Source organism: Sinocyclocheilus anshuiensis, unplaced genomic scaffold (genome assembly GCF_001515605.1).
Source record: "Sinocyclocheilus anshuiensis isolate Anshui unplaced genomic scaffold, SAMN03320099.WGS_v1.1 scaffold3132, whole genome shotgun sequence".
NCBI lineage: Eukaryota > Metazoa > Chordata > Actinopteri > Cypriniformes > Cyprinidae > Sinocyclocheilus > Sinocyclocheilus anshuiensis.
In genome coordinates this window covers 549,679-574,420 of record NW_015554059.1, presented here as the reverse complement: position 1 = coordinate 574,420, position 24,742 = coordinate 549,679, and the positions used below count along the sequence as shown (strand labels likewise).

The 24,742-nt window shown below is 40.3% G+C and overlaps 2 protein-coding genes across 2 annotated transcripts in view; one reads left to right on the top strand and one right to left on the bottom strand.

The window, feature by feature from the left end:
- The window catches only part of LOC107668530 (calcium permeable stress-gated cation channel 1-like), a 40,092-nt gene extending 16,647 nt beyond the window's left edge, over nt 1–23,445 (bottom strand). Inside the window, exon 1 of the mRNA XM_016460435.1 lies at nt 23,394–23,445. The gene's annotated coding sequence lies outside the window, so the exon portion shown is untranslated. The remainder of the gene's footprint in view (nt 1–23,393) is intronic.
- Nucleotides 23,446–23,977: 532 nt separating this feature from the next.
- LOC107668532 (palmitoyltransferase ZDHHC22-like) overlaps nt 23,978–24,742 on the top strand; it is a 2,891-nt gene continuing 2,126 nt past the window's right edge. The window contains exon 1 of the mRNA XM_016460437.1: nt 23,978–24,092. The gene's annotated coding sequence lies outside the window, so the exon portion shown is untranslated. The remainder of the gene's footprint in view (nt 24,093–24,742) is intronic.

Below are 24,742 nucleotides of genomic sequence, written 5' to 3'. Positions count from 1 at the left end.
AAGTGCACATAAAAGAAAAGAAAAAAATAATCACAACAATAAAACAAGGAATTTAAAAACTTTGAAAAGTATTAAAAAAATTGATTTAAGAGGTTTAAAATGAACTGAAGAAAATGATTATACATAAAATATAGTGAAAATACAGAAGTGATCAGATAGTGCTACGTCCTTAATAACAATGGATGAAATGTTTAAACCTCTACTGATGATTAAATCTAGAGTATGTCCACGATTGTGTGTGGGTTCACATTAGTCAATCTGGAAACATAAAACAGCCTCAGAGACTTAATGAACTTCTCAGTTAAGGAGAAATATTTGAGTTCATTTTGGTGTTGTTATTGTTAACTAAAACTTTTAGTGCCTTGGCAACTCACAGAATGAACAGAAAAATACATTAAAATACATTAAAGCTAAACAGAAATGTTTAAAAATTCATAGTAAAAATGAAAAAAAAAAAAAAAAAGTACTAAAATTTAAATTAAATGTGAATTAAAGCTAAACAGAAATGTTTAAAAATTCAAAGAAAAAAAAAAAAAAAAAAAAAAAAAGTACTAAAATTTAAATTAAATGTGAAAATATAAAATAAAAGCTAATTCAAAGTATTAATAAATAATATTGTAGTAGATAAATAATACTAAAATAACATGTTTATAATGAGATCTCTGACTTGGTATTTGGTATCTTGGGGGCAGTCGTGGCCTAATGGTTAGAGAGTCTGACTTTTAACCCAAAGGTTGTGGGTTTGAGTCTCTGTACTGGCAGGGATTGTAGGTGGAGGTTTGTAGTGAATATCCAGTGCTCTCTTTCACCTTCAATACCACGACTGAGGTGAGACTCTTGAGCAAGGCACTGAACCCCCATCTGCTCCCTGGGTGTCACAGCAAAAATGTGTGTGTGTGTGTTCACTACTCACTGCTGTGTGTGTGTGTGCATCTGGATGGAATAAATTCCGAGTATGGGACACCATCCTTGGCTATATGTCCCGTCACTTTCACTTTTAAATCAGGGCACAGTTTGAGTCATTGTTCAGATCTCTTCTGAAACTTGTGAGATTACTGGGGTCTTTTCTCTCAGGAGAAATATCTCAGAAACAGACGAGTTAAGAACAAACATTTCTAAACCTTTAAACAAACACGGGGGCAGCTCAAAGCACCTCTTTCATTCAAACAAAAGTCTCAGTTTGCTCACTTTCCTATCCTTAAATAAAAACATAATTAATAGTGAGAAAGGAACTGACAAAGAATGCATTAAATTGAATGTGATCAAAATTGCATCAGAAATGCACAAACACATTAAGCAGCACAACTGCTGTCAACATTGATAATATTAAATAATTCTTATTTATCAAATCAGCATATTAGAATGATTTCTGAAGGATCATGTGACACTGAAGACTGGAGAAATTACGCTGAAAATTCAGCTTTGCCAGCACAGGACTAAATATGTTTTAAAATATATTAAAACAGACGTCTAATCAATTGAATTTACAAAACTTAAACAATTTAATAATTTATTACAAATGTAACAATAACAGTGCCCTATGAACTGTGTCTTAATTAATTTAATTTTTTTCTGGATTCTGAGTTTTATGATTTAATATAAATATATTATGAAAAACATTGGTAATCACACGAATGCATAAAAAGTAAATTTTTAAAATGTAATCAAATGAAATTTAGCAAACAAATTGCTACACAACAGAGGTTTACTGTTTAAATTAAAATATGGATGAAAAAACTGTACTGTAAACTGTATTGTTGTTGAGAATATATTCTACTGAACAACAGTAATATATTTCTGTCACACTTTCTTAAAGTTATTCTTTTTTTTTTTAGGGTTGTAGTGAAGATCTTTGTGTTTCTGTGTTGTGAGATGAAGTTCATGTGGAGTGTCTTCATATAGTGAAATTATATGCTAAAAAAACAAGAGTATGTGTGAAGTAGACAAAACTACACCAGACAGACTTCATATTTAAATGTCTTCTGGCACTTTAACTTTTACAGACTTTAGTCCACATTACAGTTTGAGTGTACAAGCCTGTCTTTGATTTATCTATCCAAAATTTTGTGACATTCTGAATTACAGGCCCTGTTCAATTTTTATGGCTGGATTCTGTGATTTTGTCTACATATTTCTGAGGTACCCAGGTTTGAGCAGTTAAAGCACTTAAGTTTGCAAACAAATCGGTGCTGACAACAGTAAAATTCGAACAAACATTTCTAAACCTTTAAACAAACACTGGGGCAGCTCAAAGCACCGCTTTCATTCAGTTTAACAGATGTGTTTCATTTACCTTTATGAATATTACCCTCAAGCACATTGACAGGAACACACAAAACCAGCTCACTGGTTTGTTGATATTACAGATAATGCTGTGCCTTAAACTGCTGGTTGCCATAGTAATAAACAAACCATCTCCCAACTCACACTTTTAGACTCAGCCACTTTATATCAGTCAGCTAATTCCCATAAAATCACTTTAAGATGCTACATCATCCTCAAGTCATGCAGCAACACATTGACTGTAATAAATCTTATCTTTGAAATATCCACAGATTAAACATGCAGTTTAACTAAAACTAGTGCGTGTGTTCCTATTACCTATCATCAAAACTGTTAAGAGAAAGAAAGAGAGAGAGAGAGAGAGAGAGAGAGAGAAAGCAGAAGGTAATGTTAGTTATGATGCTGTCATTTCTTGTTGTGTGTAATGTCAATCAGATGGCCATCTAAAATAAAATCAAAACACACAATGAATCAGAATCAGGAAACTTTCACACAACAAAACCTTATTATGTTGGCTTGAGATGATCTACTACACTCTCAGAAGAAAAGGTACAAAAGCTGTCACTGGGACGGTACATTTTCAAAACCTTTGTACCTAAAGTGTCCATATTAGTACCTTAAAGGTACATATTATTGTTACCTAAAGTCAGTGTACACATTAGTTCCTAAAAGGTACAAAAGTGTACCTTTTGAAAAGTTACTTTCATCGAGGGTGTCAAAACTTTCAAACATCGACTCTTACAGATTATTTAACCAACAACCACTGTTCAAGACCTTCAGATATTCATCTATCTAGCTAGCTATCTATTTATCAGTAGCAAAGCCTAGCAACTAGTCTAGGGAATGTTAACAACGTTAAGTCATGCTAACAACATCCTAAGAAACATGCAATGTGTTAAAACATGTTAGTAATATACTAATTCATGCTAGCAACATGTTAAAACATGTTAAAAACATGCTAGCAACAGCTAAAACATGTTAGCTATGTGATGCTAAAAACATGTTAGCTGTTTCAAACATTGGCTTTCTCAAGCCAACATAAAAGTTTGTCCTAACACGTTTACTCTCTAGTTCTGTTATGGCACTGTAAAAATAAATCAATGAAAGAAATTATAATAACAAGATCATATAAATGAAATTAATCAATTCTGTCCCACAAAGAACAAGTTTTTTTTTTTAATTGTATGCTTAAAGATTTAATATTTTATTGGCACAATTCAAAATTAGAGCTGTCAATTAATTAGAAACGTTCATTGAATTAATTATATGACAGTCTAGGGGTCACCAAACTCGGTCCTGGAGCGCTGGGGTCCTGCAGAGTTTAGCTCCAACCCTAATCAAACACACCTGAACCAGCTGATCAAGGTCTTACTAGATATACTTGTGTTGAGGCAAGTTGGAGCTAAACTCTGCAGGACACCGGCCGTCCAGGACCGAGTGTGTGCTGTTTTTGTGTCACAGAATGTTGTTTTAATAGTTTTTAGGCGAGAATGTAGTTGTTTAGACTTCAAATATGTGGTTTGTTAATAAAGATAACGTCTATTTGAAAATTTGCCTCTATGTTTTTGGAGACGTGAGCTCCAGGGCGTTAGCGTCTGTTCAGCACTCATGAACCCGCCGAGAGCAGCCTCACCTCGGCCAGATCTTATGGAATTTGCCGCCTGCTCTGATGTGTCTATTGTGGTTAAACATAAGATATAATTCATTTTGGGTAAATCTAATGGGCAGTCTTTGGTCTCATTAATCTATAATTTGTTCCAGAGCAAATAATTTTGTCTGAGGGCAAAATCTCATATAAGAGCGCCTTTGTACTTTTGACTGAACTTTAATGATGGCTGTTGTTGTTGTTTATTAAACATTATTATTCAATAATTAGATGGCGACAAGAGACTGTTTTTATGTGTGAGTCAGCAGTAGAGACTTCTATATTGAAAGAGACTGAAACAGAGTTGTAAACAAGGAAGTTACTTTTCCTTTTAAAAAACACCTTGTAAGATGCAGCCAACAAATGCAGCGCTGTCATCGGAAATCATCCTTAACAGATGAAAGGATTAAAATATCACTGTATTATATAGAGTGGAATATTATGAGAGAGAGATAGATTGAGCTGAAGAATGAATGCTGTATCAAATGCAGGTAATCACACTCGCTCAGTCTATCTCTCTCTCATAATATTCCACTCTATATAATACAGTGATATTTTAATACAGTAATAGCCTACAATAAGCTTTTAATAAAGCAACTCAATGTTCCTTCGTTACTAGTTCTAAAGTGACGTTTTCGAATTAGTAACGGAGGCTTGAGCTCAGTTGTTAAACTGTCAACTTGAGATTTGAATCCATGGCAGAAGGAAGTAATTCTGCACAAAAGAGGGTTTTTAAAGACACTCTGTTGTTGTTTCTTATGTATTTACACACTCGTGCTGTCGAACTGTTGTATAAATGCAATATCACACTTGTAGCAGTGCAATATGGCTGCCGAATCACAGTCGTGCTGATATACAGCCATGTCGCACTGCTACTCGTGTAATATTGCTCATATATAATACAACATTGCACTAATATTTTAAATCTATTCAAATTTGACTATCTTTACATTTAGCTTACAGTTACAGATTAGCTCTTAAAATACAGTGATATTAGTACTCAAGTATGCAACCAAGTTTACATGATAAAACTTGGTATCTAAATAGGGTCGTACAGCAAGCAACCAGTATGTAAGATCCTGTTGATAGAAAATAATGCAACATCCCACATAATTCACTTCTTTATTGCTGTCAGCTCAAACAAATAACCAATAACACCCAAGGTCGCTGCACTGTCGCTGACAAAGATGAGCTCTTCCAGTCAGACTTTTTTGCTTTACAGTATGACTCTCATCCTCTGGCCATGGGTTACGAGGAAAAAAAAAAGCTAACAGCCTATGCGTTACACATTCTGTCACAGGTTAAGAAATTATTAGTATGACAAGTAAGCAATTCCTTCCTCTAAACGTGCAAACACAGATGCTATACCATACAGGCCTAATGCTGTACATAAACAACATGATGTCCTAAAATACATTATATCATTATTTCACAACAAACAATATAAACAGTAATATAAACAGTGAAATGGGAGATAAATTATGTCATATTCCTCAAAATGAAGTATCATCTCACTCTGATAGGTGATTGTTTTGTAGTTTATTTGAAAAGACAATGAATAAAAGAATAAACACATTAGCATCTTCAGTCCCATGGCTGTGGGGTGAGCAGCTGGATATGCAAAGAGCTAAAGCCACCTGAGCGCCTGATGAAACGCTGAAAAAATGACACAAAGACACCTCTCATGTGGCAGAGAATCACAGAGTGTAAACCCAACGAGAGCTTTCTGCCAAGTGTCCAGTACAAACAGACCCTTCAGTGCTGCTCAAGCTCAGTGCAGTCCAAAGGAAATTCATGATGTTCTTCACACTAAATAACTCAACATATGTTGATGTTTGAAAACAGCTAAATAAAAATCTCAATCATCAATTAATATTAATGTATCAGGAACACTCTCTGGAAACATTTGTGACAAAAACTGTTTTTAGCATTCCATGTAAAATACACACAGTGTATATGATTCATACTGTCTAATTTAATACTGTATACTAATTAAAAAATATATAAATAATTATATATTTTAAATATTATACTATAATATATATATACTGTATATATATAAATATATATATATACATATACATAGTATCTCACAGAAGTGCTGGTGGTATTTTTTTTTTGTTTATCTATTTATTTTTTTAGATTGAGATTTAGTTTGATTTTAAGATTTTTTTTTTATTTTGCTCATGTACACAAATGTCTGTCAATTACTGAACTGACAACTAATGAACAAATAAAACACCATGCAACCAGAATCATATGATGCTATTTTCTTATGTGGTGGACATTTGGACCACATTATTGTAAAATGGTATTGTAAGAACTTTGTTGAGAGTTTTCCAGAAAGGATGTACAGAAAACTGCATACACCAGTGCCATGATGACATATTATCCACTACAAGATATTAGATTATGTGTTTTTTGGGCCTTTGGGCCTGGAATTCAATATTTGATTGCCCTGATTCTGAACCACATGAATCAACCACAGTGCTTGTCCACACAGTAAAACCATTTGTCAGCTGAAGTCCCATTACTTGCTTGAGCAAGCACATGATCTTGGATTATGTATGAAAAAAGGAGAAAGACCTGAGACAGCAAAAGGCAAGACATAAATTACATTGTGAGCTCTAATCAACTCATTTAATGAAACTTGTCAAATCACAAGGATAAAGATAAAAGTGTTATGCCCCCACTAGCGGGGAGATCAGTGTGAAGCATGCTTCAACATGCTTTTATCCTCACAGTACTTCTTTTGTTTGTGTTGTGCTTGCATCTTTTACTGCAAAGTCACTGAATGTAGGTTACATTTCTGTTTCCTCCAAATCAGCTCTCAGATCCTGAGTGCTCCTGAATACAAATGAGTCACAGCGTCACATTCTTATTGCATTCACTCAGTGTGTTTTGGAAGTAATCTTGCTTCCCAAACAGAGAGGTGCAGGCTACTGCTGTAACAGCACTCCTGTGGTTTTCATTTGAGGAAAAAAATAAAAAATGTTACAAATAGCTTTAAAAGTAATTTATAAAATACATAGTATGAAGTAATTTAAGAAGTAATTTAGGGATGTAATATTTAACATTCAAAAATCCATCTGTAACAGGACAAAACAGGACATCTGTAACAAAAAACATCTATAGCTTATTCAAAATTGCATATAAGTGTGTATATATTTTCTATATTTTTTATAAAATGTTTGGACCACATGGCTTTGGTTCTGTGGACAAAAATGTTTCACATATTAATAAGCAATTAAGCATTATATAGTTTTATAACAAAATATTTACATAACAATATATCAATATATATATGATCAAAAATAAAATAAAAACGTAATATTATGAAATATTATTAAACTGTAAAATATTGGTATTTAAATAAATGCTGTTCTTTTTTTACTTTTTATTTATCAAAGAATCCTGAAAAAATTCTCAGATTCCAAAAAAACATTAAGCAGCACATCTATTTCCAACACTGATAATAAATCAGCACATTAGAATGATATCTAAAGGATCATGTGACACTGAAGACTGGAGTAATAGCTGATGAAAACTCAGCTTTGCATCGAATAAATGCAGCCTTGATGAGCATAAGAAACTTCTTTGAAAATTACTGATTCCAAACTTTTGAACAGCAGTATATATATATATATACACTGAACAAAATTATAAACGCAACACTTTTGTTTTTGCCCCCATTTCTCCTTTGCCGATATAATCCATCCACCTCACAGGTGTGGCATATCAAGATGCTGATTAGACAGCATGATTATTGCACAGGTGTGCCTTAGGCTGGCCACAATAAAAGGCCACTCTAAAATGTGCAGTTTTATCACACAGCACAATGCCACAGATGTCGCAAGTTTTGAGGGAGCATGCAATTGGCATGCTGACTGCAGGAATGTTCACCAGAGCTGTTGCCCGTGAATTGAATGTTCATTTCTATACCATAAGCCGTCTCCAAAGGTGTTTCAGAGAATTTGGCAGTACATCCAACCGGCCTCACAACCGCAGACCACGTGTAACCACACCAGCCCAGGACCTCCACATCCAGCATCTTCACCTCCAAGATCGTCTGAGACCAGCCACCCCGGACCGCTGCTGCAACAAACGGTTTGCATAAACAAAGAATTTCTGCACAAACTGTCAGAAACCGTAGCATGTTTGGGATGCTCTGGATCGGCGTATACGACAGCGTGTTCCAGTTCCTGCCAATATCCAGCAACTTCGCACAACCATTGAAGAGGAGTGGACCAACATTCCACAGGCCACAATCAACAACCTGATCAACTCTATGCGAAGGAGATGTGTTGCACTGCGTGAGGCAAATGGTGGTCACACCAGATACTGACTGGTTTTCGGACCCCCCCGGACCCTCCAATACAGTAAAACTGCACATTTTAGAGTGGCCTTTTATTGTGGCCAGCCTGAGGCACACCTGTGCAATAATCATGCTGTCTAATCAGCATCTTGATATGCCACACCTGTGAGGTGGTGAAGTGCTCACTAACACAGATTTAGACAGATTTGTGAACAATTGTAAATTGTATTGTAAAATGTACAATATTTCAAAGCCTGATAAATGACAGTTGTGATATGTCATGTGAAAATAAGTGTGATATGGTTAATTTGATATGGACTTTCTACTTGCCTGAAACTGCCTAGCAACACTCCTAAGGTGAATTCAACTTTTATTGTACTCGCGACTCTATATCGAAATACATATGTTCCCTATGCCATTTGCGGTGCTCTTCAGGTATTTGCGCTCCCTAAATTTGGAATCTCAGTTATTTGAGTATTCAAATACTATGAAGTTTACTTTGGAGGACACTATTATAATGCACCCTAAAACTTATGGTTGGTATTTTTTCAAAATACCCCTAGGGGCTTTCAGCAGTAATACCAGGACCGTTTCTAGGCATAGATGAACTAGGCGTCTTGTCTGTTAAGTTTGGTCCTTTGAGTTCAGTTTCATTACTTGTGTTTATGCTGCCTTCACATGCTATCGGAAATTTCCTATTTCCCATTTCTGAAGTTGTAATTACGAGTTTGTCGTGTTCAAGTGCTTTGTTGTTGGAATGAACAGGAATCAAGGAGGACGTCTTATTCATGAGTTCATTCTTGCCCAATAATTGTAGAAATCCTATAATTAAAGTGGAAATGTATAGGAAACGCTTGGTCAATATCCAGTGACTAAATACAATTTAAGACAAGTCATTTCACTCTGCGACCATCTTTGCAACGTCTCTGGGGCATGCAAGTGCAGTTCCTATATTTTTGAATGGCGAAACATCAAATTCTCCAAAACTGTTCGCCAAGCTTATGATTAAATTTCATATCTGAAATCACCAATGAAATCTGACAATGTCTCATAAATAGCATAAAAAAAAGCCAAATAAACCAGTAGCAGGAGAACCGCTTGTGTCTGTGCTTGGAGGGACATACAGCGCTATGCGTTTGAAGCCCTAATCAACAGTACTACAGCTATGTTTCTATCCTCCGCCATGTTTCAAGTTTATGGCCCACCCAGATCAGAAACTCTGGGCATTGAAATGATCTCTGAGTTTCATATTTGTAAATACAAGAGGCCATTCATGTCCAATTTCGATTTATGATAATTCCGATAGCACATGAAGGCAGCATTAGTCCTGAGGCTCGTTTGAGAAATTGGCCTTCTCGTTTAAGAAAATCTACGCAGAACCGATCACCAGTGATCACCGCAAGATGCATGCAGGTTAGAAATGTGTCCAAGGGCAGTCTGCCTTGCTCTGATGTCACTCTGACGTATGCCAAAAATCTCTTGTGACAGCGAGTCGGCCGTGCAGTTGAGCAAAGTTGCTCTCCCCCCGCTGCGCTGAACAAAAGCACGATGGGAAACGACTTGCTGACGACACAGATTAATGCTCATTGGTTCAATCAGTTCAAACAGTTGCGTTCTCTTCTAAAATTATTATTTTTTTAATCTGATATCATGTGATTGTTTAAACTTTGCATGAATACAGTACGATCTCTGTTTGAGATATGTGATTGCTGTCATTTTTCTGAAAAATACTAAAATACGTATTTGTATTAAAGTAAAAATGGATGATAAATACATCTTTCTAATGGAATTAAATAGCAAGTATCTTGAGTGTCTTGTTCATCATATTTGTTTTCATATAAAAGCAACAGAACTGAAATTATATCAGCAACACAGAGCATGAGTGTGAATAACGCGATATCCGTCTTTGGTCTCGCAGGTATCTGTTCTACTAGCTCAGAACTGTCCATCTTGACTGCACTTGTTTCACTCCTCCCCTCACTGCAGCCGCCTACTCTCGGCTAAATTTCAGGCGTGGCTAGCCGCATCTCAAATGAGCCTCTGGTGTCCTTGGTTGCCTTGGTTACTGATTTCTTAATTGATTAGTTCCACCTGTTCCTTGCTTCATAAAAGCATCTGAATAACAGCATAAGAAATATAGATTTTTTTTTTCTGCTGTCAGAAAGATGGTGACCAGAAATACAAATCTTTAATGCAGGATACTGTATTTTGAAATTATATATTTTTTAAATTAATGACACGTTTGAAAAATAATGATATATAAAAAATGTCCCTTAGGGTGCCAAAATGGCCCTGAGTAACTGATGCCATTCATTCATTCATATGCTAATTATGGTTTCCTATCGTCCCATGCTATTATCTTTTTGAGAGCATTTATATAGATTGCCTTATTCCATAAACTGTGCAGTGATGATATTTCAGTATGTTCTTTATGCTCTATTAAGATATATTCTTGACAAAAAAGGATGTGAGTCATAAATGCAGTAATGTCACATCTAAGCCTCACTCTCTTTCACACACACACACACACACACACACACACACACACACACACACACACACACACACACAAGCTGCATCAGCCAAGAAAATATTTAAAGGTAAAGGATGGCACTGTTATGATGATGCAATACTTTCTTCTAATTTGAACAACTAGGCTATATGTAAGCCATTCATAGGTTGAGTCCCCTGAAAAGTGTAAACAGTAGCTCTGTGCCAATCAAAACTTGTCTTTGAGAATCTCTTAAGCAGTGGCGTGCCTATTTATTTTTTATTTTTTATTTTTTTTTAATAACAATAGCAAATATGGGGAGTGTTCTAGAAACCAGTGTGAAAATAATGTATTTTTCATTGGAATCACTTTGGGAATTTTTTGTTTCCTACTGATGAGCTATAAAAACATTGACAGACAATCAGAATCCACCCAACTTTAAAAAGCATAAGCATTTAAAACAACAGATGACACAACAACATCACTTTGGGGAAGTCGTGGCCTAATGGTTAGAGAGTCGGACTCGTAACCCAAAGGCTGCGGGTTCGAGTCTCGTACCGGCAGGGATTGTAGGTGGGGGGAGTGAATGTACGGCTCTCTCTCCCACCTTCAATACCACGACTGAGGTGCCCTTGAGCAAGGCACCGAACCCCCAACTGCTCCCCGAGTGCCGCAGTAAAAATGGCTGCCCACTGCTCCGGGTGTGTGTTCACGGTGTGTGTGTGTTCACTGCTGTGTGTGTGCACTTTGGATGGGTTAAATGCAGAGCACGGGTCGCCACACTTGGCCACATGTCATGTCACTTTCACTTATAATCATGCATTGGTGCTGATGTTATATAGTTATCTTTCTTCTTCTGAAGTGGCTTTAACTCGGTGCAGTCTTTCTTTTCACATATTTTTCTTTTCAAAATCAATATTTTCAGTAACTCAGATTAATATATGCTTATTTATTTGTTAAGTAGCTGTATGATTTCTCTAAAAATATATATACTACTATGATTATGTACTGCTAATGGTCTAAACCAAGGGTGGCCAACATCAGTCCTGGAGAGCCACAGCCCTGCCGAATTTTGCTCCAACCTGGATATAAACTCACCTGCTTGTAGCTTTCTAGTAACTGGTTCGGGTGTGTTTGATTAGGGTTGGAGCAAAACTCTGCAGGACTCTGGCTCTCCAAGACCAACGTTGGACACCCCTGGCCTATGGCATTATTTGGTGAAAACTGGGCCTTTAAGCCTTAAAAAAGCGCTAATCAAAGTCCTCAGACTTACTAGAAACTTCCAGACGAGTGTGTTGGAGCTGGTGGGGGGGTTTCTGCCTCTGAATAAAAAATGTAAAAAGGTAATTGTGACTTATCTCACAATCATCAGCAGATCCCGACGAGCCAGTCTACACACCGTGCTTGGATGTCGAATGCCAAGCTCTCCTTGAGAAGTACGAAGGGTCTGGAAACCCCAACATTGCCGACCACCTAATTGAATCCCTGAATGCTGCCAGACATAGCCGATGGGAAGAATCTGTGGGAAAAACTCAACTTCACCCACTCCAGTCGGAAGAGTTGAAGCCTGATTCGTCGACTGGGTGCCTCCCAACGGCCACCAGGACAGTCTAGACCAGCCATCAGTCCAAACGCCGTTGCCAGCCACCTTTTCCAGGTGGCAAAAACTCCGCTGTCGAAACCACACCGTCAATCTGTGCGCAACGAGTGGCGGCAGTATTGTCGCTTGAAGACAGTCGGACTTGAGGGTGACTGCCTGGAGGAATTCACAGAGTTGGAACTGGAGGCGGTGCTCCGTACGGTGAAGGATGGCTCCACCGCAGGATATGACAACATCCTGCCAGAATTTCTTAAACATCTTGGACCCAAGGCTAAATCATGGCTCGCTTCGTTCTACACGCTTGACAATTCGAGAAAAAAAGATGCCACAAGCCTGGTGCCAGGCAAAAGTCATCGCCATCCCGAAACCCGGCAAGGACCCAAATCTCGTGGCTAGTTACCGCCCAATATCCTTACTACCCGTGTGTTTCAAGATACTCGAACGCTTGATCCTTCACCGAATTAGCCCAGTCTTGGAGAAAACCATCACAGATGAGCAGGCAGGGTTCAGGCAAGGACATAGCACCGGTGACCAAGTCCTTGCCCTGACGACATACATTGAAAATGGATTCCAGAAAAATCAGAAAACTGGGACCGTCTTCCTTGACCTAACTGCAGCTTATGACACGGTCTGGCATGCTGGTCTCCTGTTGAAACTATCCAAAGTTTTACCGCGTTGGGTAGTAGAGGCTATAGAACTCTTCCTCCATGACAGACGTTTTCGAGTACACATGGTAGACAAAAATAGCTCTTGGAGAAGACAAGCAAACTGACTCCCGCAGGGGTCTGTCCTGTCTCCAAGTCTCTTCAACATCTATATTAATGATCTTCCAGCAACACAGTCCCGCAAATTCATCTATGCTGATAATATCTGCATTGGGACCCAACATCGGACATTTGACGAGGTCGAGTACATACCGAACAAGGACATGGATCTGATGGTGGACTTCCTTAATAGGTAGCGACTCCAACCCAGTGCAACGAAGACGGTATCTAGTATCTTCCATCTCCACAATGCACAAGCCAAACGGGAGCTCAATGTCTTCCTCAAGGGCCATCGGATTAAACATGACCCAAATCCGACGTACCTCGGTGTTACCCTGAACCGTTCATTAACATATCATGATCATTTGAAGAAGACAGCAGCTAAAATCAGCTCTTGAAATAATCTATTCAGTAAACTGGCCGGCACAAGCTGGGGTGCAAGGGCCCAGACATTAAAGACCACTGCACTTGCTCTGTGTTATTCAACAGCAGAGTACTGTGCATCAGTCTGGTCAAGATCATCCCACACCAAGCTAGTAGACGTTTAGTTAAACACGTCTATGCGCACAATCACTGGAACTCTACGTTCTACTCCTCTTCCATGGCTGCCTGTTCTCAGCAACATACCACCACCACCGATGACAGGAGGCCACTTCCAAGCTGCTGACTAAAGTCCAAGCAAATGACAAGTTGCCACTCAATACGGACATTACACTGCATCCAGCAGCCCGCCTGCCATCGAGAAAGCCTGTCTGGCTGGACCTGCCGCCAGAGGATATGACAGCCAATTCGGCATGGAGCGATGAGTGAGCAGCAACTGATGTTGTGAACCACTCCCTCGTAGCTGAGCCATCGGTCTGTCCTCCTGGCTTCGACCTTCCTCGACGACACTGGTCAATGCTGAACTGGTTTTGGACGGGACAAGGTCGATGTGCAGTCAACCTTGTCCGGTGGGGCCAAGCCACTAATCCGAACTGCAGCTGTGGGGTACCTGAAACCATGCAGCACATTGTCAACGAGTGTCCGCTGACTTATTTCAACGGCGGACTCGAGGCTCTACATCTGGCTGAACAAGATGCTGTTCTGTGGCTGGGCGTGCAATGCAAACACTAAGAAGAAGATTTTACAATTATCTTCTTTTTTCTCAGAATTGTGTGACATAAACTCACAATTCTGACTTTTTTCTCAGAATTGTGAGAAATAAACTCACAGTTGTGAGTTATGAAGTCCAATTCTGCAGAAAAAAAAGACTGACTGTTTTTTTTACAATTGCGAAGTCATCTTGGAAGTGCCTCTCGGGCAGCTACTTTAGTCATCCAAGTACAGCTCCTATCTCTTTGAATGGGGAAACATGAAATTCTCCAAAGCTGTTCAACAAACTTACGATTATATTTTGAAATCACGATTTAAATTTGACAATGGTTGTCTCATGAATGTTGTTTCTTATGCTCAAATAGCATGAAAAATGTTAGTTTTCAGGCTAGATCACCCAATGTCCATTTGCAGTCCTAAGCGCGCATCTCAGAATGCTGACTGTTTCTAGAGCAACCGGAGCTTCTAATGACATCTGCAGTGATGCGATGACTTTAGCAATTAACGATTGGCTCTTTCATTCAGAAGGCGGGACTATTCCGCCATATTGCGTGCTGCACTTTCTCCCATTCATTTGTAATAGAAGTGCACCATCTTTGTATATCTAAAGTCTTTGACCAAACTCTGTAGGACATTGGCCTTCCAGGAGCAGGACTGGATACCACTGCCATAAGCTACAAACAAATCAGCCCCTGTGGTTTGTTTTCACCTATAAATCCAGGCAAAATGAGCATTTGGTACAAGAAGGGAAAAGATCTGCTTGGTTTCCATAATGGATTCATCAATGGTTTCAGAGCCATAATTTCTTTCATAGTTATTTGTACAACTACAGCTTTAATAAGCAACCTTTGAGGTATGTTACCTGGCCCAGACGCTGGTAATTCATCTAAGTCAGATATCCCAACCTCTGTCTGATACTGTCATGTTGCTACTGTGAGGGAGCACGGAGCGAGGAACGAGGAGACGTGGAGTACATCAACAAGGAGACTTTATTAATCCAACACGAGGGAACCAGGAAAACACACGTAGCACTGGAGGTAGACATATACATACATTCACAATACCGGATGACCAAACTTAGAACAGGGCTCACTATAAATACACAGGACTAAAGGATGGGAAGAGGAGACACACCTGGACCTAATGAAACAATAAACATACTTAGAACAGGAACAGGAAGAACCAAATAAGGTCATGGAAACACATGGGGAGTAAAACACACACAAAACACGGAAGAGAGTATGACATTACTCCCCCCTCCCGGAAGGCGCGTCCCGCGCCGTAACAATTCCATCAAGGAGAGGGGGGGTGGGCGCCCTGGAGGCTGGTGCAGGACTGGGACACGGGGAATACCTCCAGGGTGGATCAGGCAGTCCAGGGTGCCATGGCGGCACAGGGAACTCAGGGGCCATGGCGGAGCAAGGAGCTCGGGGTACCATGGCGGAGCAGGCAGTTCAGGGCGCCATGGCAAAGCAGGCAGACTAGGAAGCCATGGTGGAGCAGGCAGACTAGGAAGCGATGGTGGAGCAGGCAGTTCAGGAGGCCACGGCAGAGCAGGGAACTCAAAAGGCCATGGCGGAGCAGACAGTTCAGAAGGCCATGGCGGAGCTGCGAACTCAGGACTCCATGGCTGGACGGCCTCCATGGCCTTGGCCTCACCACTCAGCCCGGCCTCTATGGACGGACCCATACTACCCCCCCCCAAAAAAAAAACCCATGGGGAGAATATCGTCTTTAGAGGCCCTCCGTAGGCCTAACTCGGGAACAGTGGCCCTCCCTGGGCTTGACTTGGGGACTGGAGCCCTCCTTGGGCTCGACATGGGAACTGGAACCCTTTCTGTGCTAAACTCAGGGACTAGAGCCTTCTCTGGGCTAAACTAGGGGACTGAAGCCCTCTCTGGGCTAAACTCGGGGAATGGAGCCTTCTCTGGTCTAAACACGGGGATTAGTGCCTTCTCTGGGCTAAACTCGGGGACTGGAACCCTCTCTGGGTTAAACTCGGGGACAGGTGCCCGCACTGGGCTAGACTCGGGGACTAGAACACTCTCTGGGCTAAACTCTGGGACTGGAACCCTCTCTGGGAAGCCTCTCTGGGCTATACTCAGGGACTGGAACCCTCTCTGGACTAAACTTGGGAACAGGAGCCCTCCGTGGGCTAAACTCGGGAACAGGAGCTCTCTTTGGGCTGGATTCGGGGCCTGGAGCCCACACTGTAGCGAGCTCTGGGGCTAGAGCTGACACTGGAGCGAGCTCTGGGGCCACTCGGCCCGGCCACTACGGATGGACCCATACTAACATTCTCTGTGCTAAACTCGGGGACTGGAGCCCTCTCTGACCGCCTTCTCCTCCTTAGATTCCCCTTTAGGTTCGGGGTGAAAGACGTGGTCGGCGGGCTTGAGTGAGCCGCGGCTGGCGGGCTTGACTGAGGAACCGCCGTCGGGCTTGAGAATGCCGCGGCCGGCGGACATGACATTGGAGCGGCCGGCAGGCTTGACTGAGCTGCGGCCAGCGGGCTTGTCTTCGGAGCGGCCGGCGGACTTGACTTAGGAGTGGCCTGTCGGACTTGAGAATGCCGTAGCTGGCAGGCTTGACTTTGGAGCGGCCGGTGGGCTTGACTGTGGAACGGCCGGCGGAGGGCTTCTGGATCGGGATAGGAGGCTCTCCAGACACCGGATGACCGCCTCCTTCCAGTCGAGGTTGGTGGTGTCTGGGAGCTTAGAACAGGAACAGGAAGAACCAAATTAGGGCATGGAAACACATGGGGAGCAAAACACACACAAAACACGGAACAGAGTCTGACAGATAGACAGACCAAGGATGCCACTATTTCTTACTCGCACACACACGCACTCACTTTTGCACTGTGTGAAGGCCTCAGGTGCCAGCCTCAATCTTTTTGTGTATGTGTGTGGGAGTATGAACGAGACAATATTACACCAAAGATAATATTAGAAACAAACCTGTATGTGGTCCTTACACAACAAATCTCGCAGATGATGACTGGAACAAACAAGGCCAGAAACTGTCTACGTGCCAGCTGTTGGCTGTCATGATGCAAAAGGGAATCTATGGAAGACGAACAGCTCCATCTAACCACATTCAACCACTACCTATGTGAACTAGCTCACGCTCCAGCCTCTGTGGCTCTTGGTGTACTGCAAGGGGATATATCAACTTTCAATCTCAGCCAAGTGCACCATCAAATATTCATGCCTGTGCTGCGTAGAGATGGCAAATACACATTTTACTGAGGATTATTTGTTGTGTGTTCTCAGGAATGTATTACAAGCTTTTGATCACTGAACCACTGGAGAGAAAGCAGCACTCTCGGAAAATGACTAAGCAGCATGTCTCCAAACTCCGAGAAAGCACATTATGAATTAAAATAAGGTTGTTTAAAGCCTCTCATGATGTAGTCACACCTGCAGGATAAATTAATGGTTTTGGCACAATTCCTAACGGCTGTTTTCGATGAGGTATTCATTTGTGAACGTCTACTCACATGTGCTTCTTCCCTTACATTGTATTAATGAGGTAAATATGCTTATGATTCATATTTGTAACTGATCTGGAATGAAGTCCAGAATTGGAGACAATAGTTCCATGCTGTTTAGACCATTAGTAAGATGCTTAATCATGGTAGTAAATGCATTTACTAATTTAAAACACATTACAGATATTACTGAGCTATTTTACAGTTAGTTGATGTATGATGTTTTATAGATTGCTATTACAGTTTGCTCTAATTTTCTTCTAAAGCTTATAAGCATCAGTATATGGAATAGCGATCAAACTGTCCATTCTAAACTATACTAGTGCATTCTAGTCTAATTATACTAACTTGACAACCATCATAAACATATTACTGTTTATATGTTATGTAAGCTTTATGGAGATAGCTGTAACGAAGCGTCACTCGAAGTGGGATCCATAAGCAGGCTTTATTTACAATCGTGGTCAAACAGGCAATGGTCACATACCAGCAAACACAGTGACGGGGGGTAAACACAATCGTTGTCAGTAAACAGGCTAGAAGTCGGGGCAGGTGGCAATGAATCACAACTCAGAGACAAGGCGGATAATCCAGAAGGCAGGTAGCAGAGTATCATAAACGAGGGACAGACAGGGTCACAACAGGCAGGCAAAACAGAGAAAACCGCTCAGAAATGTAAACCGCAGTAAAACAAAACTTCGCAATGAGCTGGAAGGAACAGACTATTTATATAGGCCAGCTGATGGGCTACAGCTGGGCTAGGTGATCAGTGCAAGATACGGGGCTGATGGGAAATATAGTGTGAGAGTGTAAGAGTCAATATTCGGGTGAGGGAGCCCTCTGATGGTCGGAAGAGGGAATCACGGAGTTCGCCTCTGTGACAATAGCAGAAATGCATATTTTTGAGTTGGTTTTTTCAAACAATATAAAAAATGTCAGGAAAAAGTAAAAGAATGGTGCATTTCCGCCACCTAAATGTTGTGTTGTTTCTTGCACTTGGAAAATTATATGATGTACTTTTTTTTTTTTTCTTTTTTTTTTTGGTGACACAATTGGTGCTTTATTTCATGTTTTGCCATTGTACAGAATTATTTTCTAAATTATCATAACATTATTGTAATATATTACAGATATATTAAGAGTCATATGGGTTTGGAAAGACATGAATGTAAATAAAAATGAAAATGTACATTTTGGGGTGAGCTATCCCTTTAGAAACTGATCCACTTGGACTACTAATCTTTAAGTCATGTCTGAATCGAAAAGAAATTGAAATGATGATCTATGAGTGAGACGTTTTAGTGAGCACTTGATTAAATTAAAGGTGCATCTCTATGTTTGCAACCAACTTCATGCTATCTGCGCTGTTTACAAAGAATAAAAGCTTTTTAATATACTTTTTTACTGTTTTATAGCTGTTACATTGTATTGAAACAATTAAAAAAATGTTAAAAACACATTAACTTGATGAGATTTTGGTTTAAATAAATAGTATGTTAATATGAACATTAAAAATATAGTATTTGTTGATACAGTAGAAACCATACAAGCATCAAATGTATCTGGAACATGAAAATAAAACACAGTAAGGAGACTTTGAGAGATTCACCACATGCTTCTGTGTATAAGAGCCTCTAAGTTCCCCTTCAGGAACTGGAGCTGCGTCGGAAACGCTATGGGAACGCCCCCAGCGTGACCACGCTCTGAATCACATGTGTAATCAGTCCAATGGAAGGGCGAGACGTCATAGGCGGGTGACGTAGCGACCAGGAAGCTATAAAAGCATGTGAGGTGGAACCGGTGTCAGCTTTTCTGTCATTAAGCGAAAAATCAGTACATATAAGCTCAATATGGCAAAAAAGGCTGAGGGTAAAACAAAGCATCTGGGCGAAAGCAGATCATGTTACAGGTTGTTTGTTCCTCCCTGCCCACGCTAAATCATGAGTGGGGATACACACAGTCTGTGCATGGTCTGCTTGGGAGCGAAACACGCTGAGTCGGCTCTCGAGGGAGCCCGTATTGTGAGTGGCTTCCCCTTTGGAGGCTGAGGCCCCCAGTACGATCCCGCGTCCCCACGTGGGACCTGGCTGTGGTGCTAGAAGCTCTTTGTAAGTCTCCATTCGAGCCTATTGAATACATTTCTGATCGCTATCTGACAATTAAGACTGCCCTTCTTCTGGCTATTACTTCTCTAAAAAGAGTTGGCGATCTTCAGGCCCTCTCAGTGGCCCCTTCTTATCTGGACTTTGCGCCCGGCATGGCCAAAGTGTTTCTCTACCCTCGTGCGGGGTATGTCCCTAAGGTTCCCTCTGTTACACCACAGCCTATCATGCTACAGGCCTTTTGTCCTCCTCCCTTCAGGGAGCCTGACCTGCAAAAGCTTAACTGCATGATCCACAGAGCTGCCCTGTGGAGAAGGGCGGACCAACTGCTTGTATGCTATGGTCCCCCTGATAGGGGTCTCCCTGCTACGAAGCAGACCCTCAGTCAGTGGATAGTTGATGCCATTACTATTGCCTACGAGTCCTCTGATCTCCCCTCGCCTTTGGGGGTCAAGGCTCATTCGACCCGAGGTATGGCGGCCTCCAAGACCTTCTTAGCTGGTGTGTCTATGCAAGACATCTGCAACGCAGCGGGATGGTCCACGCCCCTCCCATTTGTCCGATTCTATGACTTAGATATGCGAGCCACTCCTGGCTCTTCTGTTCTCTCGTCTTAGCTGTGCTCTTCCACACTAGACAGGGATTTGCAAGTCTGGTGGCGTGGGCATTCTCGTTCCCATAGCGTTTCCAACGCAGCTCGAGTTCCTGAAGGGGAACGTCTCCAGGTTACGTATGTAACCATGGTTCCCCGAAGGGAACGAGATGCTGCGTCTCAGAGCCATACTTCCGGCATCCCTGCAAGCGCTTGCTTCATTCCTTGAAGCTGAAGCCGGTTCCACCTCACGTGCTTTTATAGCTTCCTGGTCGCTACGTCCCCCGCCTATGACGTCTCGCCCTTCCATTGTACTGATTACACATGTGATTCAGAGCGTGGTCATGCTGGGGACGTTCCCATAGCGTTTCCGATGCAGCATCTCATTCCCTTCGGGGAACCATGGTTACATACGTAACCTGGAGATGTTTTCTCTAAGTACTTTCAAGCCCTAAGTTTTAAGCTGTAAGTTTTCAGCCCTCTGATTCAACTGGCAAAACAAAAACCAATTCCAGCAAGGTGTCACTAACATTTCTACTTTAATAAGATTAGTAAGGACTAGCAGCCGAAAGAGAAATCAGCCAAGAGCAGGTGTACATTCTGATGATTTATTCATGATCCAATTATGAGCTTCAACCAACATTCTGTGCAGTGCAGTGATATTTCAACTACTATTAATTGCTTTATACAGTCAGTTTGGTAATCATGCATCGCTGAATATCATTCAAAGATGCTCCATTTATATCTAAAGCAGATGGCAAATCTGACTGGTGACTAGAAAACTGGTGCCATAACTGTGTCTTATCCTTTATAGACAGATGGACACTGGCCTCTGATGAAGATCTCTCACTCGTTGGGAGAACCATTCATTTACAGATTACTTCCAAAAGCGCAACGAGTATTGCAAATGCCACAGAACAAAAAAAAGCATAACTGGTGATGAGGTTGTTTTCTGTTTTAAAGGTAATCAATACTAGCATAGTTGTTTGCCGATGTGTGTTGTGTTTTGTATTCTGGTGTGCAGGTTTGTTTCCACCTTTTTCCTTATCTGCTTTTTTTATTGCTTCATTTTTTTAAATCCGGAATGGGATAGATGTCCTGTTGCTGTCGTGGCACAAAAAAACTGATCTGATAAAAGATCTGATGTGCACTGAAGACTGATTTTATTGCTGTGTCACACCTGGTTAGCAAATGGAATAAAGCTGTAAAACCATGTTAGCTGACTGGCTTAACCAGCAACAGCCTGCTGATTCATTAGCACTTCAGTCAAACAGCTTTCTCATCTTTGTTTTGCTGGTAACAAGCATGGTTCTGGTTTGTCCTGTTAGATTAGCAAATATTGTATCCAAGGATGCAGGTGGGTGGTGCAAGGCAAAGGAGACCTTGTTGTATTGAAGTTTACTAAGAAAAGCCAGTGTTAGCATACATTAGTCCACTCTGAACAGAGCACAAACTTCACTCTTCACCCCCAGTAAACTCTAAAAATTCTAAAAAGACAAACAAACAAAAAAACAGACTCCTTTCTAAATGGCAGCATAACAGAACATTAAGCAGTCACACATTTCCCCCTGCTCATATTGCTCAAAAACATAAAATAACACTCAGCTGTCTATACTTTTATTCATCCCCTTTAGGCTCACACAAAGCATGCTGGGCACTGAAAAACCTCTTGATAACACAATGTTACAATATGTTATTATTCATCCATGAATTCTTTATGGTTGCGCGGCTGCAGTTGAAATGAACAAAATGTCAATTTCAAAAAAATCGAATAAATTACTTAATAAATGGATGTAGAAAATGAAGACTATTTGTAGAAACATTAAAAGATGTTGTGCATTTTAACATCATTTTCATAACAATTAACACACATCCTGATCCTCCCCCAAATTTTCATTCTCGTTTGAATGGTTTATTGCATTTTGACATTTTATTTAGGTATTTTTAATTAATTACTTTTAATCACAGTTATTATTCTCAGTAGATTTTCATGACTCTAAAGCAGTGTTTTTGTTACTGTATCACTTTTTTATTTATAGTGGTATAAATTAAAGGAGGTACACAACAATATTACCCTATATTTAAATCTAATATATTTCTCAGGGGTGAATTCTGGTTGATTTGGACATTTGCTAGACATTTCAATGGCACAGTGTGTCCCACTCAACCTGAATTTACCTATATAAACCACTTTTAATTATATTAAAATGTAAATAATTATTATATATAATAATCGTTATATAATATAATATAAAAAATAGATTACAATCATTTAAAATATTACTAATTCTTTTTTTATTAAAGTATTTTGCATAATGATTCTTTGGATTTTGTGTTGATATGACCAGAGTTTCCTCCTCTACCTGTTAAAGTAATGTTTGATTCTCAAAGGGATGATTAGAGACTACATTTCTAATTGTGAAAGTTATTACGATGATCTGCCTGAGCATCATCACAGCATCTTGGCAACAACGTGGAGAAATCTATCCGCCCCCATCCTCTGATTTGTAACGCGCAGCTTTGACTTGTTCCCCATTCAATATATTATCCAGACATTAAACTCCCTGCTGTCAGCATGTGAGGACTAATACAGCCATTATCAGCAGCAGCAGCAGCAGAGCAACCATAACTTTAAGAAGATAATATTAGGATCTCACAATGAATGCACAACGTGCGCACTCCCCTGGCACAATAAAACAGCGGGGCTCCTGGAGATGTTGTATATGAGACGGCAAACAACCAAGCCAAGCCATTCTTATGCCATCAGTATGCCCATAGTATTTCCAGTTCAGTTATTTAAGTATCACCCCTCCTCTGTGTTTAGCACCCAAGCATAGGTCTCTGCTGCAATAGCGTTTTAAACCCAATGTCTACAACTGTCAAAACGCCCACTTTTAAAAGCTTAAAGTTGAAGTTCATAATAAATCCCTGAGTTGTTTGTTGAATCGTTTCTTGTACGATATAATTGAGAATAGTTCATCAGAAGCGAGGTGAATATAACAATAATGCGGCTTACCTTTCAAACACCTCCTGTGGTTTATGTCCGGTTAGATGCTTCTGTCTGTCTGCATCAGCACCAGCGCACACGGGGAGCGCCCATCCGCTCAGGGACCGTGTGTAAAGTGACAAGCCATCAACAAACACGAAACGAAAACGTTTTGACTCTATGTTTCTGATTATTACAGATACCAGCTTGTTGGCATGACCCACATCATGGAATGCTAACTTTGTCTTAAGGCATGATTTTATATGTATAAATCGCTGCAAAAATAATGAAATAAACGTATAAAATAAGCGTTGATTTGCACAGCCATCTGCTGGTGAAAGTTGCAAGTGCGTGTCATCCGTCCATATTAATGAGTCAACGTGCACATTGTGTGGAAAACAGTATGATTCAGCGGCACACGTGTACAATATGGATATAAAATCACATAGCCACACACAATAATAATTTAACACACAAACATATCCATATAACAAGTGTAGATATATAGGCTTGTCTGTTTTTCTTATTTCTAGTGGAGCTGGATGCTGTATCCACACCAACAGGCGGTGCTAAAGTACTGAGACACATCGCGAACAGATGCGCTCAGTATTACGAAATTAAAACTGATTTGCTTTTTCTGAATGAATTATTTGTGGTTTATCTTCTAGCACCGTGAGCGAGGGATGCGCTTCTGTGCGGAGGATACTCTTCTGGTCTAGCCGGAGTCAGGTAATAACCCAGCAATGTCTTCATCCTCTTCAACAATAAGCCTCTGTTTCAAAACAGATATGGTGCTTTAGGCTTTATAGTTCCTTAATCTATTCATCACGAACCCTGCCTGCTGTTAGTTTGTATTATAATTTAAGTTTTGATACATATTAGACCTCTGCGGGTTTTTTTAGGGTATATTTACTGAAATGCATCCATACGGTTCATCACATCTTTTCTCACTCCATTGTCTGAAAATATGATGCATTTTAGCGTCATTATTACTAATAAAAACATGCCATTTATATTTAAATCCTAAAGGATGCCAATTCTGTTCTGCTCTGTGTAACAATTGGTGGGAAGTTCTGTATAAAAATTTTATATCTGAGCGATAGGGTTATGTGTCTGTTTTCTGATTGATGTATGTACAGTATGGACACACACACACACACACACACACACACATTAACACACACACACACACACACACACACACACACACATAGGCCTATATACTGTATATATGTCTTCTATGTTAAAGGGGTCATATGATGCGATTTAAAGTTTTCCTTTCTCTTTGGAGTGTTACAAGCTGATTGTGCATAGATAAGATCCCTGAAGTTGCAAAGACTAAAGTCTCAAAACCAAAGAGATATTCTTTATCAAAGTTA